The sequence below is a fragment of the Narcine bancroftii genome, chromosome 7 (genome assembly GCF_036971445.1).
Source record: "Narcine bancroftii isolate sNarBan1 chromosome 7, sNarBan1.hap1, whole genome shotgun sequence".
Taxonomy (NCBI): Eukaryota; Metazoa; Chordata; class Chondrichthyes; order Torpediniformes; family Narcinidae; genus Narcine; species Narcine bancroftii.
Window position 1 is genome coordinate 141,793,059 of NC_091475.1, and position 6,000 is coordinate 141,799,058.

The following is a 6,000-nucleotide window of genomic DNA, read 5'->3' on the forward strand; positions in this document are numbered from 1 at the left end:
TCCACCTTATCTATATCCTTTCTATAATTTGGAGACCAGAACTGAACACAGTACTCCAAACCTGACCTCACCAATGCCTTAAACAGCTGCAGCATCACCTCCCAGCTCCTATACTCTATACTATGATTTATGAAGGCCACCCTGTCTACAGTGAAATCTGTACCATAACCCCCAGGTCTCTTTGCTCCTCTGTGTGCCTCAATGGCCTCTCCTTAACTGTATATGTCCTATTCTCATTATTTTTACCGAAATGCAACACCTCACACTTCTCTACATTGAATTCCATCTGCCATCTTTCAGTCCACTCTTCCAAACAAACCAAATCCCTTTGTAATCCAAGAAACTCTACTTCACTATCCACCACTCCCCCTATTTTTGTATCATCTGCATATTTGCTTACCTGGTTAACCACACCCTCCTCTAAATCATTCATATATATGATAAACAACAAGGGACCCAGCACCAATCATTGAGGCACCCCGCTTATCACAGGCTTCCAACCTGACATACAACTGTATGTCCGCCATGACTCTCTGCTGTCTATCTCCTAGCCACCTAGGACACTGTCAGTGTCCCCGCTATTTGTTTCCTGACCTCCTTTAAAGTCCTGGGAAAAATCTCATCAGGACCAGGAGACTTATCCAGCTTAATTGACCCTAGAAGCTACAAAAGTTTCATTTTATTAATCCCTATCCTCTCCATAACTAGGCCTTTTGCCTCTCTTATCTCATATAGCCCAATGTCCCTTTCCCTTGTGAATATGAACGGGAAAGAAATATTCAATATTTGTTCAATATTTCTCCCATCTCATACGGTTCCTGACATAGTTCACCGGTCCCATCATCCAGTGGACCTATTCTATCCTTAAACCTCCTTTTACTGTTCACATATTGTAAAAAACCCTTAGGATTCCCCTTCGCCTTATTAGCTATGGACTCCTCATACCTTCTTTTTGCCTTTCTAATTTCCCTCTTAAGGTTCTTCCTGCAGGCTAAGTAATGACCATACATCTCCTCAATCCTTTGTTTTCTATATTTGGTATAGACCTCCCTCTTGTCCTGAACGAACTTCTTAATTTCACCAGAAAACCACGGCCCCTCGAACCCTTAGTCTTCCCCTTCGGCCTGACTGGAACATAAAGATCCTGTACTCTCAAAATCTCACCCCTAAATGCTCCCCAAATTTCCTCTACATCCTTTCCAGCAAAAAGATCAGCCCACATAACTCTCTTCTCATTTCTCCAAATCTGGCCTTCCCCCACTCGAAGACCTTCAACCTCGGACCTGACCTATCCCTTTCCATCATTAAGCTAAAGCTAATGGACCCATGATCACTGGATCCGAAGTGCTCTCCAAAGCTTACCTCCGTCATCTGCCCCATTGCATTCCCAAACAACAGATCTAAAACCACTGCCCCTCTAGTTGGTGTCTCAACATATTGCTGCAAAAAGCAATCCTGAACACAATGCATAAATCCTAAGCCATCCTGCCCTTTTACTAACTGTGTTTCCAATCTATGTTTGGAAAATTGAAATCCTCAACCAACACAATCCTATTTCTCCTGCACATCTCACCTATTTCCTTGCACATTTTCTCTTCTAGTTCCCATTTCCCATTTCGAGGCCTATAGTCTATAGACCTCCAGTCTATCTTGCCTCAGCACTGCTGTAATATCCTCCCTGACAAGTAATGCCACACCTCCCCCTCTTAATCCACCAACTCTGTCACATCTAAAGCAGCAAAATCCTAGAACATTCAACTGCCAGTCACAACCTTCCTTCAACCATGTCTCGTTAATGGCCACAGCATCATAATGCCACATGTCAATCCACACCTTTAGCTCATCCAGCTTCCTTACTACGATCCTCGCATTAAAATAAATACCTCAGAAAATAAATACATCTATTAATACATTGAGTATTAACCATATAACCACTTCAGCCCCTTTGTAATACACCGAAGAAATTAATTTTTAAATTTTAGATTATTTTAAGCTAATTTACTTATTTTTTTGTATGAGAATTGTTTTTTTCTCTGATACTAGTTATTTCATATCATTTAAGTACATCACTTTCCTATTTTTCTCGGAAGGGGGACGGCTCAATGGAAAGTGACCATGGTGGCGGATCAGTGAGGGGTTCTGAAGCTGAAGAACACAAAGGTGATGGAGTTTTAGTGACTGAAGGTGAGGAGCCCATGCAGGCTGCAGACTGCTGGAGACTGGTTCAAAACTGGCTGAAGGAGTATGAGGTATCGGAATTGGGAGGCAGGAGGGTACCGAGAGGGCTGAAGTGTTCCTAATCATATCAGAGGTTCGGATCTGGTGCTTGGGTTGCCGACTGGACTGCGTGAGGCTGCAGAGGCTACAGCAGGTGCTGGATGTGAATCCACAGACAGTGACTCTGTGGGAATTTTCTTTTGCTTCTCTTTCTCTGACTGTAAAGGGGCACTTCAGGCAATAGCTGCCGATAATGAATCTCTCTGCCTTACAGCAGGTAAAGGGATTTTCATATAATATGACACTCTTTATTACAATAACAATAAATTGAATCTTGAATTCTCTTCACAAATGTGTGAGCAGAACAACAAAGGAAATAAAAAATGTGGAAAAAAAATAATTTGAAATATAAGATAAGAAAGCAATGAAAATTATGATAAATTATTGTTCATTGCAGAGATCTTGAGAATCATACAAAATAATTGTTGAAATAGCTATTTCTTCTGGAAAATGAACGGACAAGATTTTTTTATTTTTCTCTTTTAGATCAGCCCAGTGGATAACAGAATAACACTCATGAACCTGGGAAAGTCATGATTTAAAAAAAAAATGAGCTGAGAGGCCTCAAAGCAAAAAGAAAAGACAGCTCTTCCAACAATGTTGCACTCCCTTATCTAAACAGTGTGTATGGAGTTTACCTGGAGCTACAAAATGAAGGAGATGATGGTGGACTTCAGGAAGACCAGGAACAACCACCCTTCATTACACATCAACAATGCTGGAGTGGAGAGAATGGAGAGCATCAAGTTACTTGGAGTTCTCTTCACTAGTAACTTATTGTGGACACACACCTCTTCATTTGCCAGGTAGGTGCAAGGGTGACTACTCTTCCTGTGAAGACCGGTGGTCATGGTGACCAGCCACTATTATGCCAACCTTCTACAGGAACTAGCCAGAACGAGAGTGTCCTGGCTGGCTGCATCACAGTGTGGGTATGGTTGTTGCAGAGAAATGGATTTGAGGTTAATCCTGAGAAACATAAACTCATCAGAGAGGATCAGAGGAATCTCCCTCTCCCATCAGCATGATCTACCAGGATGGTTGTCTGAAGAGGGTGAGCAAAAATCACAGCATCTTTCAGCTCCTCTCTTTGGGGAAGAGCCAGCACCACCAGCTGAGGAACAACTGCTTCCTACGGGCATTGAAAATGATGTATGACCAAAGGAAGTCCTCTCACTAACCATCTGAGTCTCTCAAATTCATGAAGCAATAATAATTTATTTATTTGTATATATGAATACTTGTTCTGCGTATGTATTGTTTGTCTGTACGTGTGTGATGTCTGCTTGTGCGTCTGCATTTTTTGCACTGAGGACTGGAGAATGCAGTTTCGTCAGGTTGTAGTTGTGCAATCAGATGACAATAAACTTGACTTCCCTTGTATAGGATTTTAACTCATGGCAAAATTATAACTTTTGTGATTTCATTCCTCATATTCAAGCTATGTCTCCCTCATATGTGTAGATTAGGATAAAAGCCCCATCTCTTCGATTATATCAGTGTGAGTAGTGTGCAAACTCATTGGACTTCTTGTACTGGAATAACATTCAGTGCTAAGGACTCCTGGACTCTCCAGGTCAACCATCATCTGCTGGAATATTTGACATGAGACTTGCTGTTTGATTATTATAAGGTAGTGAAGGCTAATTGTTTTGTTAATTTTACATGTTTCTTATTACACTTTCATAAAATACCCTGTTGCATCCTTGAAATATTATTTCATCGTTATTAATCTAAATCCTTGAAAACTTGCTCAAGTTTTCTGGTTGGGGTCAGGGTCAACCTCCACCCTCAGGTCTGTTTCTCTTCCTCTACCCAATATTCCAAACTCATCTCCCATTTTCGCACCTGGACATCATTCATCCCTTATATGGTTCCAACTGCTTCCTTCCATCTGTGACTGCCTGTCCTTTCACCCTTCACCCTCCCTCTCCCCTCTTGGCTTCATTTATTTATCTTTTTTGCTTCCCCCTATCCTCCCTAATTCAGCCTTTTTCCCCCATCTGAATCAATCTATCTGTCACACCAATGGCCTTCATTCCATCTAAAATCTACAAACCTATCTTCTTTAATGAAGCCTGGTCTTCTTCTCCTTTCCCAGTCATGAGAGTGATATCATTCTGAAATTTTTACCATCTATTTATCTTCATTGCTGCTGTTTCACTCACTGCTCAGTGAGTTTCTCTAGCTGCTTGTTTATTGCTCTAAATTCCAGGGTCTGCAGTCTCATGTCTCCAATAGAAGATAAAAGTTTTGTTGCAAGTATTATTTCAAATATTGATAACCCAAATGACATGAATATTCAGAAACCTGCTGTGAACAAAATTCATCAATACAATTTTTCATATAAAGATTTAATCACATATAAGTGTCATCATTAAGTAAATTAAATGCCATCTAATTATGTGTGTTCAAGTTCATTATTTTTCTTTGGTTTACAAATGAAATAAATTCTGGACAAGCATAGTGTTATCTGGAAAAAAAAGATGACATTGCTTCATATCAGCTAAAGAAAATACAACCTACTGATTATATTTTGAAAAAGATCCATGCAACAATGTACTGTACTTTGCACATTTTTTATCTGTTAAAAAAAAACTGATTACAATTTAATGCACAAAAAATATAAAATAAACTAATTCTCTTTCTAACTTTTATGAAAGGGTATTTCATAATTAATATTTGGAGTCTTAATGTTACTTTGACTCCAAATCCTTTGGAATAAGTGGCCCAACAGGATTGATATTGACTGCTTCACAATCCCATGTAGTTACCCTCACCTCCTTTTTTGCTAGAAGGGCCAGATTAATGAGATGGAAAGATCCTGTCCCTCCCACTCACACTCAATGATTATTTGATGTGATGGTGTGTTTGACTTTAAAAACAAAAGGAGATTCTACTACTGAAATGAAACTTAACTTTATTTATTTATGGGTTCCTTTCTTAATTATTTTCAAAATTTATTATATTAATTAGTTTCTTGTTTTTGACCTTTTTTTATTATTAGTAGTGGACTGTTTGTATTAATCCAGTAGACTCCCAAAGGAGAATGTTGATGTTTAGATAATTGGTAGATATTTGTTTTATTTCTTTTCAATGTAACATAGGTTTCAAATACTGTTTTTATTATAAGATTTGTTAAAAATTTATTTTATTGTCATGTCCTTATGTAATGTTTAGTTGAAGAAACCAATAAAAATATTGAAAAAAGAAAGAAATGTTGCTAATGAAGAAATTCTGAAATAAAAAATGGAAATTATTTAAATATAATGAAGATTGCATGTTATCTGCATAAAACAAAGTGATGGTTTAAATCTCTGAAAGATGAAGAGACCATTGCACTCAACTGAAATGTGTTCTATTGTCTTCAATTCACAGTCATTAATACAGAATCAACTACCTAACAATGTCATGCAGTCAAATTAAACCAGAAAATAGTTTTGCAAATTTATTTTGGTCAATACTGAGCTCTATGTGCAATTAAAATCTTTTTTGTAAGTTTAAAATTGGAGTTATAGTTTCCAATATGTATACATTCCCAGTATGATGCTAACAGCTTTCTGGCAGTTGGTAACAAACCAAATAGTCGAAGTAAAACCTTGAATGATAGGGTTTTTTTTTATCCTAATCATTTAGGTTCTGTGGATTTATTCATTTATCTCCAATGTTAAAAAGGATCATGCCATTTCTGCTGCAAGAGATGCCTCCGTAGAATAGTCCCAT

The 6,000-nt window shown here is 38.2% G+C and overlaps 1 protein-coding gene across 1 annotated transcript in view; it reads left to right on the top strand.

Annotated features, from left to right (window-relative positions):
- The window catches only part of LOC138739178 (SLIT and NTRK-like protein 6), a 93,478-nt gene extending 88,158 nt beyond the window's left edge, over positions 1–5,320 (top strand). The window contains exons 2-3 of the transcript XR_011342068.1: positions 2,091–2,184; positions 2,764–5,320. The gene's annotated coding sequence lies outside the window, so the exon portion shown is untranslated. The remainder of the gene's footprint in view (positions 1–2,090; positions 2,185–2,763) is intronic.
- The last annotated feature ends 680 nt before the right edge of the window (positions 5,321–6,000 follow it).